This window comes from Etheostoma cragini, chromosome 4 (assembly GCF_013103735.1).
Source record: "Etheostoma cragini isolate CJK2018 chromosome 4, CSU_Ecrag_1.0, whole genome shotgun sequence".
NCBI classification, from domain to species: Eukaryota; Metazoa; Chordata; class Actinopteri; order Perciformes; family Percidae; genus Etheostoma; species Etheostoma cragini.
In genome coordinates, this window is record NC_048410.1 from 24,795,444 (window position 1) to 24,803,712 (window position 8,269).

The following is an 8,269-nucleotide window of genomic DNA, read 5'->3' on the forward strand; positions in this document are numbered from 1 at the left end:
AATACACTGTGACGCTACAACTGATGGAAATATATTTGTTAACTAAATATTCACAAAATAAATCTCATCTTACAATAGCATACATATTGATGAGTTGACACAAACACATTGAGGCTACGAAAAGGAATCTGACTCAGAAATAAGTTGTGTTAATTTCCTGTTCAATCATGGCTGTAAATGATCCAATAATTGGACGTACAAACACTGGGGAGTGGTATACGTGCAAGTCTTTTTCCCTCTGCAAGGTCATTCTTTATTGTTGATAGTTGATTATTTTCTAGAGTGAGGTCTTTAAAACCATATGTTCTGTTAAAAAAAACTAAAGGAAAGAAAGCAATAGTCTTTTATGAAAAGCTGCAAATAGAAAAGTCTGCCTTTTTACTTCAGGCACAAATTATTCACGTACTAGTTTTCGGCCATCTCTGAACCCAAATGTAACTAACCAAAAAGTACAAGTGAAAAGTTGAATCCACAAATAATCATTTAAGCATTCAAAACCACTTTGAGCTGTTTTCTAAACATATGGTGCAATGGACTGCGCTCAATTGATGTTCTGAATAGGATTAGCAGTAGGATGTGAAACTCTGTAAATGCCATGATCCATTAGATTTTACATTTGTCATGAAAAAATGAATGACATATAATAAATAGGATGATACCATGTTTTGTAATACATTGGCGCATGCCATTTCCTTTCCTTTCCTCTATGACTGATGTGTTTGCCACAATTAATTATAGTCTAACCAGATACAGATTATGGGGGCTCCTTGTCATGACTGTGGGCACATCGGCCGGTTGAAGTTGTGGTTAGAGTTACTACTGTACTATGTTTTTTTATTTGTATATGCATGGATAGAGAACCATGTCAGTGTGTTAGGGACACAAGAACCATGTTAACGGGCCCCTGCTTACAATCTACAATCAAATAGAAACAGTAATTGAAAGCTCATTTCCATGGATCTTTTTATATTTATTTTTCTTGCAGAGGAAATTTCCCGGGTACAAAGCACCATGAGGTTAAGTTCGTTTTAGTGAACGCTGCGCTTGAGTTTAGCCGACTAAGGGGGACTGTGAGCCGGGTACTGGTCACTGGGTACCAGTCACTGTGACAGCGGCCGTGATGGATGAGTTCAGCCACATAAAGATGACATGTTGTTGTCATGTGCCAACGACAGTAAAGTTAGACGGTTAAGTTTAGCCAAAAAAGAGTGTAGTTTTGAGTTAAAACACTTCAGTAGTACTCCCAAAGTCTTCTGTTTTTCCCTTAAATTCTTCCGGGACAAGAACTCTGCTCCCCAAGCATGAAAGCCCTTTGTGTGGCGCATTCATGCGGGATAAGCTAAGCCTGCTTTTACTCTGATTTACTAACATAGGCTATTAGTAACCCAAGAGTAGGGTACCTGGAGGACTACAAGGGCGCGGTCGGGGATTGGTATCTTTTTGGACCAGGCTTGGTAGAGGTTACCAGAGGCCCATACCCTATCATCCCCAACACGGTGACTCCCACACAGCATCACCGCCAGCCCCTGGACCCAGCCGCAGGGAGCGCGTCCACTCAGGGCAAAGGTCTCTGGCCGGACAGTGGTCCAGACAAGGTTGATCGTGACACAGCCCTATCTGTCTTTTTGGCAGAGGGAAAAAAGCCGATTGGGAAACAAGAAACCTTTGGAGAACCCTTCAAGAACCTCGAAAAAATGTAATGGAATGAAGATCACAGTAACCTCCGTCCTTATTACAAATGACTAGAGGTCACCAGGTAATACTAATTTCGTATGAATAGGGCTTAAGTTATGACTGTTAAAATAAATTTTCAATTTTAGACAAAAGAACAATTCTGTCTATCAGGTTCCTAGGGTTAATGTTCTGGAAAGATTAATAATGTTGGTAATTCCATATATTGGATTTAATGGACAGCCTTTACTCAGAAAGTATTGAGGTTCTACACTCAGCCCAAATGAACTGTCGCATAACTTTGGTCCACCTCCGAGCTGTCCATTCTCCATCCATCCTCCCTGGATCTGGGATGGATGTGAAGGGAGGGCGGAGGGGAGGAGGGGAGGTGCTGGCTAACGCCGATGAGGCCTAATTAGAGAGATTAGAAGTGGAGGGAGTGACTCACACTACAATAGCAGCTCTGACCTAACTGCTAATGTTCTCCACCCAGCCCATTTAATCCAATTCACATCCATTATCTTTAGCCTCTTTGTGCTTGCTCCCCCTCCGTCCCATCACTTACTGCTGAATGTCATCCTTTGTTTTTTTCTTTCCTTCACATCTTGGACGAGGAAGAGAATGAGTGCAGATGTGACGAAAGGATGCTGAAAGATCTGGCCTTTCACACATGTAACATCTAATTCATGCTTTTATCAAACGCAAACCAATGAGGTTAAATAATGTTACATGGATGGAAAAACTATTGCATATGCTTAAATTTAGCAAATTAATAGCCAAAGCTGATTGCTAACTAGGATTGGGTGTTCATTTTATGGAATCTGAATGCATCAAACCCTCAAATTAATTAGGTATAACTTGTAACATGTCACATTAACTACATTTATTAAAATGTATGTAAGATTCAGTTTAGAATGTACTTTGAGTTGGCTGAGAAAGCAGGAATACTGCAGGTTAGTCATTAGTAATATTCACAAACAGTTACAAACAACGCGCTGGGACATAGGATTGCGTTCCAGGGCCCAAAAAACACAGAGAGGAAAAAGGGGAGGGAGGGAGACACACACACACACGTACACACACACACAAACACACACAAAGATACACAAGACAAGGGACCAATCACACACGCAAACAAAAGAAAAGGCTAGAACATTGACCTTAAGGACTCAGCAATGCTGTGCCAAGTCTCCAAAGTCTTCCCCGAGGCTCCACCTACACAAGTCGTAGAGAGTTCCACGTAGTGACATCCAAAAACGAAAGGATCCATGAATGAACAGATTAGTCATGAGGTGGCTTCCAACAGGCTGCAATCATTCACTTAGCAGCTGTAAGTCCAGCAAACACAAGCACAAGCACAACATTTTTGAGCTTTAGAAAACGGAAAGCCTGACTGAGGTAATTCAGAATCCAAAATTGACAGTAACAGGCACAGTAAAATTAATCAAGGTGGAAATTTTGGATGCAATATTGTTGCAGAACTGACCAATGGGGGAACACTTCGAGAATGTATGAACAAATATACCTTGGGCAGAAAGTGCATAAAGGGCTGTTAGTTATTTTCATGAGGGGTGAGATACTGTATGTCCTAAGAATGAAACTGTAGTGAATCTGCTGATGGTCTGGATTGTGTGATACTTCTGGAATGTTAGACCATACATAATGCCCGTCAAGATCAACACTCAGGCCTGGGTAATCACGTACCCAGATCCTCTCAATCGGAAAGGCAGAGCTTCCAGATATCACTAACAACTCATATAGCCTGGATACCATGTCGCAGTCTTTAGGCTGCCCAGTAAATAACTTCCAAATAGGATAGATGGACAAAGGCCTCTGCCAAGGAACACAGTATGCCTGAAGAGCAGACCTTAACTGAAGGTAAATGACAAAAAAGGAACATGGTAGACTAAATACATTTTGTAAGTCAAAGAAGGGTAACAAGCCAACCTCACAAAAAAAATCTTTTGGACAAAGAACTCCCCTTTGATCCCATAGTGGCTTCCCACCAATCAGGAGTGCTGTATTATTGAATAATGGGGAAAAAAAGAAATTTCAGCTAATCTCCAAGTTTTCATAAGATGACAGATAATGGGACCAAAGCATAACTGGCCCTGTTTTATAGAAACATTGGCAAAAAGAACGTCCTGGAGTGACCAAGGTTCTGTCACAGCACTCTCTAAGGTATGCCAGCAGACAGACACATCTGGACCAAACCAAGTAAGAAGGGGTCTTAAACCAAAGGACCAGAGTTAATGTTTGAAGGTGGGAACTGAGAGGCTACCATCCTCTTTCTTCCTCTGTAGAAAAGACATCTTAAGTTGCGGCCACATGCCTTTCCAGATAAATTTAGACAGCTGACTGTAATTTGCATTTTATCCTCTGAGATATGGGCTTGAATAGACATAGGGAGACCAATCCATATCTTTCAAAACGCTGTTCAGAGCAGCAGAATAGTTATGTTAAATAATCTGGTTTAAGCAGTGGAAGACCTCAATTCCTAAATATGTAAATTGCTTAACAAATGGGATGTTAGCAGAGATGGTTGAGTTGAGTCATTTAAATTAAGTAGTGCAGACTTTGACCAGTTCATTTTAAAGCCTGATAAGCTCCCATACTCCCATAATGATAGCAGGCGAGGGAGAGAACAAGAGGGGTTTGGTAAAAAACTAAAAACTTCTCCGCAAATAATGAGAGATTGTACTGTGTACAACAAATGCATTTTGGTGATACCACAGTGGATTGGCAAATGGCTTGAGTCAGCGGCTCTAGAGAAATGACTCAAGGGAAAATCGCCTGATTGGGTCTTATGGGTCAGGATGTCTCGTTCTCTGAGACTAAGCTATAAACGTTACATGACAACTCCAAAAATGGGCGGAATATAAATGCTGCCTCCTGTTCATGCCCAGTATGTGAGAATGTTAATGAGTAATTTTGGTTTTGACATGTGAGATTAGTTATTCCACTGGAAATAAAAACCTATATATACCATATACAGAATTTTTATCTGAACTTTCAGAGTTTTGTTTTTGATACGTATATTCCTTAAAGTCCTCGACCTTGTGCTGGCATAAGGCATCACAATTTAAGTTTATTTAGAGATAAAATTCATCTCCTTTGCCTTCAACTTCTAACGGTTCACCTTTAAACACTGACTCTTTCTGTCCTATAGACCTTAAACAATTAATGTCAAAGGTCTCTTCAGCTAAGCAATCTACCTGTCTCTTAGACCCCATCCCAACAAGGCTACTTAAAGAAGCGTTGGTTAGAACTCCATTACTGGATATGATCAATATGTCATTATTAACCGGTTATGTACCGCAGCCCTTTAAAGTAGCCATGATATAATCTCTCCTGAAAAACAACACCCTCGAACCTGAGGATTTAGCAAACTATAGACCTATATCTAATCTTCCCTTTCTCTCCAAGATCCTTGAGAAGGTAGGCGCTTATCACTTATGTGATTTTCTACATGGCAATAGTTTACTTGAGGACTTTCAGTCAGGATTTACAAAGCATCATAGCACACTATACGAGACAGTACTGGTGGAAATGACTAATGACCTTCTAACTGCTGCTGACAAAGGACTTGTTGCTGTACTTGTTTTACCAGATCTTATTGCTGCATTCAACACCATTGACCATACCGTCCTGTAACAGAGACGGGAACATTTATTTGGAATTAAAGGAATCACACTAAGCTGGTTTAAGTCATATTTCACTGATCAATCTCAATTTGTTAATGTTAATGATAAATCCTCCTAAATTATCCTAATCCTAAAGTACGCTGAAGCTGGTCATGGCGTTCCACAAGGCTTAGTGCTTGAACCAGTTCTATCCTCCTTGTATATACTTCCTCTCAGCAATATTATAAGGAAACACTCAATTAACTTTAATTTTTATGAGGATGACTCGCACTTGTCAATCAACCCCAACGAAACCAGTCAGTTAGCTAAACTTCAAGCATGCTTTATAGATGTAAAAGCCTGGATGACTTACAATTTTCTGATGTTAAACTCCAACAAACTTGGAGTTGGGCCCTACACACCTTTTCACCTTTTCAATCTAAAGAAATAGATACTCTGGGTGGTATTGTCCTGGCCTCCAGCACTAGAAATCTTGTCAGAAATCTAGGAGTTATTTTTGATGGGGATATATCCTTTAACACCCATCTAAAACAAATCTAATGTTATTCTTAACTTTGACAAAATTAGGAAAATCCTGTTTCAAAACAATGCTGAAAAACAAGTCCATGCATTTGCTACTTCCAGGCTTGACTACTGCAATTATTTATTATCAGGATACTCAAATAAGTCCCTTAAGACTCTAAAATCCTTCTTCAGACCTACACAGCTTTAAAAGGTGAAGCATCATTTTATCTTGAAGAGCTCTAAGTGCCTTATTGTCTCACTAGAGCTACGCTCCCAGAATTCAGAGTTACTTGTTGTTCCTAGAGTCTCTAAAAGTAGGTTGGGAGCCAGAGTCTTCAGCTATTAGGCTACTCTCTCCCAGTCTGAGTTTGGGGGGGCAGAAACCACCGCCACATTTAAGAATAACCTGAAAACCCTCCTCTTTCATAAAGGTTATAGTTAAGGAGTGAGGAGCGTCCGCCTAGCTGCTTCTATCATAGTCGTCAGATTCATCTACCATATAATCAATAATATCATAAAAGTAGAGGGAGCAAGACAGTAAATCCAGATCCGGCTGGGGAGACTTCTAGCCTGACCAAGCACCTCTTCTTAACCTGTCTCTCTTAGTTATGCTGTAGTAGTTCTGGTCTGCCTGGGGATTTCCTTCCTTCCTTTGACACACTGAGCTGCTCCTTCCTCTCCCTTTCCGTTTGTGTCCATCCATTTGTGTGTGTCCTGCCCCAGAAAGGCTTGTTACGGACCTAGTTCTGGGGAGTTTACTCCCCGGAGTCCTTATGTTTTCTTTTCGCTCAGCATATTTCTTTGGATTAGGATTGCAGCTAGATCTTGTTTGCAGCTCTCTCCGTGGTCCTGCTGCACTCCCTGCTACACCCTGCTATTCTGTGCAGTGTCCGGCTGCATCCTGCTGAACACTGCTGCATCCTGCTACGTCCACCCATGCCTTGCTATGCCACGCTGCACCCTGTAACGCCCTGTAGTGCCCTGCCAGGATATGAACTACTACTACTACCATTTGTTGTCACTGTTCCATTCCATCTTTACTGTGACTATTGTTGCCACTGTGCATCACACCCCCAACCGGCACCGTCAGACACCCCCTACCAAGAGCCTGGGTCTGTCCGAGGTTTCTTCCTAAAAGGAGTTCTTCATCGCCACTGTCGCATGCACTAATTGCTTGCTCTTGGGGGAATTACTAGAATTGTTGGGGCTTTCTAAATTATAATGTGGCCAATCTTTTGTTATGATTTGATACTATAAATAGATTGAATTTGATTTAATTGAAATGACATGTCACTATAGTTGGCTTTTGTACATCACTGACTCTTCAAATGGATTTCATCATTGAGAAAAAGAGGTGTCACAAAAGAGAACAGAAATTCCATGTATAACCATTATGTACGTGATTTATTATGATGATACAAGGTTGTATTCACAAAATAACCATTTGATATATCGAACAAGATATATACCTGTTTTCTTAAAAGGACAAGAAAATAATATTTTGTCTGAAAATGTGAGTTGTGTTTTTGAGAAAGTATAATCTTTGAGTTAATTAGAAAATGGCTTGATATGTCAAAATTATCCCAAACTGAGCATTTTAGTAAGATCATAAATAATCTTAGAAATACATATATTGTCTGAAAAAGTGTTTGTGTGTTGAGCCAATCAATGCTTGATGTGCTGGGCTGGAATAATTTCCATGTTGGATATAAAATAGATTAAAAAAAGATATTTTGCATGTACGATAGCTGACAAAGTTTTCACTTTCAAATTTAGAATTAGCATTGCAATACTGTGCGGGAGAGACTCTTTATTTGCAAAGGGGAGCGAGTATCAGGAGCCACCAGTCGGCTCCATCAGCAGCAGCTCACACCCGCTCCAGTCCCACATCAGAGACAGGTCTTTGAAAACACTTCCAAAGGCACAGTAGCACCGGCCGCCCAGGCAAGCAGCTGCGGCAGGCCAAGGTTGGATCAACCTGATAAGGTTCAGGCTCACTCCCTGGCTGAGCGGGGAGTCCAGAATCTGGCGCGCTGAGAACGTCATGCCTTTGATTCGCTGCAATCCCCATACTCCTGTGTGCGATAGCAGCTCAAATCCAGCCCGTCTTTGATCAAATAGATGATTTCACGGACATACCTGTGAGCGCAAAGCGGCCTGCATGCACTCTGGGATACAAATCTAAAGACATTGTTTCAAATCAACCCCGGTAATAAAGAGCTGTCCCTATGTGTCTCACTTTTTAACCTTCCTATGGTGTTAGGGTCCCGACGGACCCGTTTTGAGTTTTAACATGCATAAAAGCACTTCATACATTTGTTTTTTGAGTTGAAACTTTTTGACTTTGTCAGGGACTTTCATTTAAACAAAGTAAATTTTTTTTTTTTTTTTTACTAAATTATAAAGTGCTCTGGTGAAAAAAATGACTTTTGTGGTGTTCGGGTCATTTG

The 8,269-nt window shown here is 40.7% G+C and overlaps 1 protein-coding gene and 1 long non-coding RNA gene across 3 annotated transcripts in view; both read right to left on the reverse strand.

Annotated features, from left to right (window-relative positions):
* LOC117943172 (receptor-type tyrosine-protein phosphatase gamma-like) overlaps window positions 1-8,269 on the reverse strand; it is a 455,813-nt gene that overhangs the window by 423,629 nt on the left and 23,915 nt on the right. The window lies entirely within an intron of this gene.
* LOC117943200 overlaps window positions 1-8,269 on the reverse strand; it is a 10,742-nt gene that overhangs the window by 2,334 nt on the left and 139 nt on the right. Inside the window, exon 2 of the long non-coding RNA XR_004656312.1 lies at window positions 1,288-1,291. This is a non-coding gene — a long non-coding RNA (uncharacterized LOC117943200). The remainder of the gene's footprint in view (window positions 1-1,287; window positions 1,292-8,269) is intronic.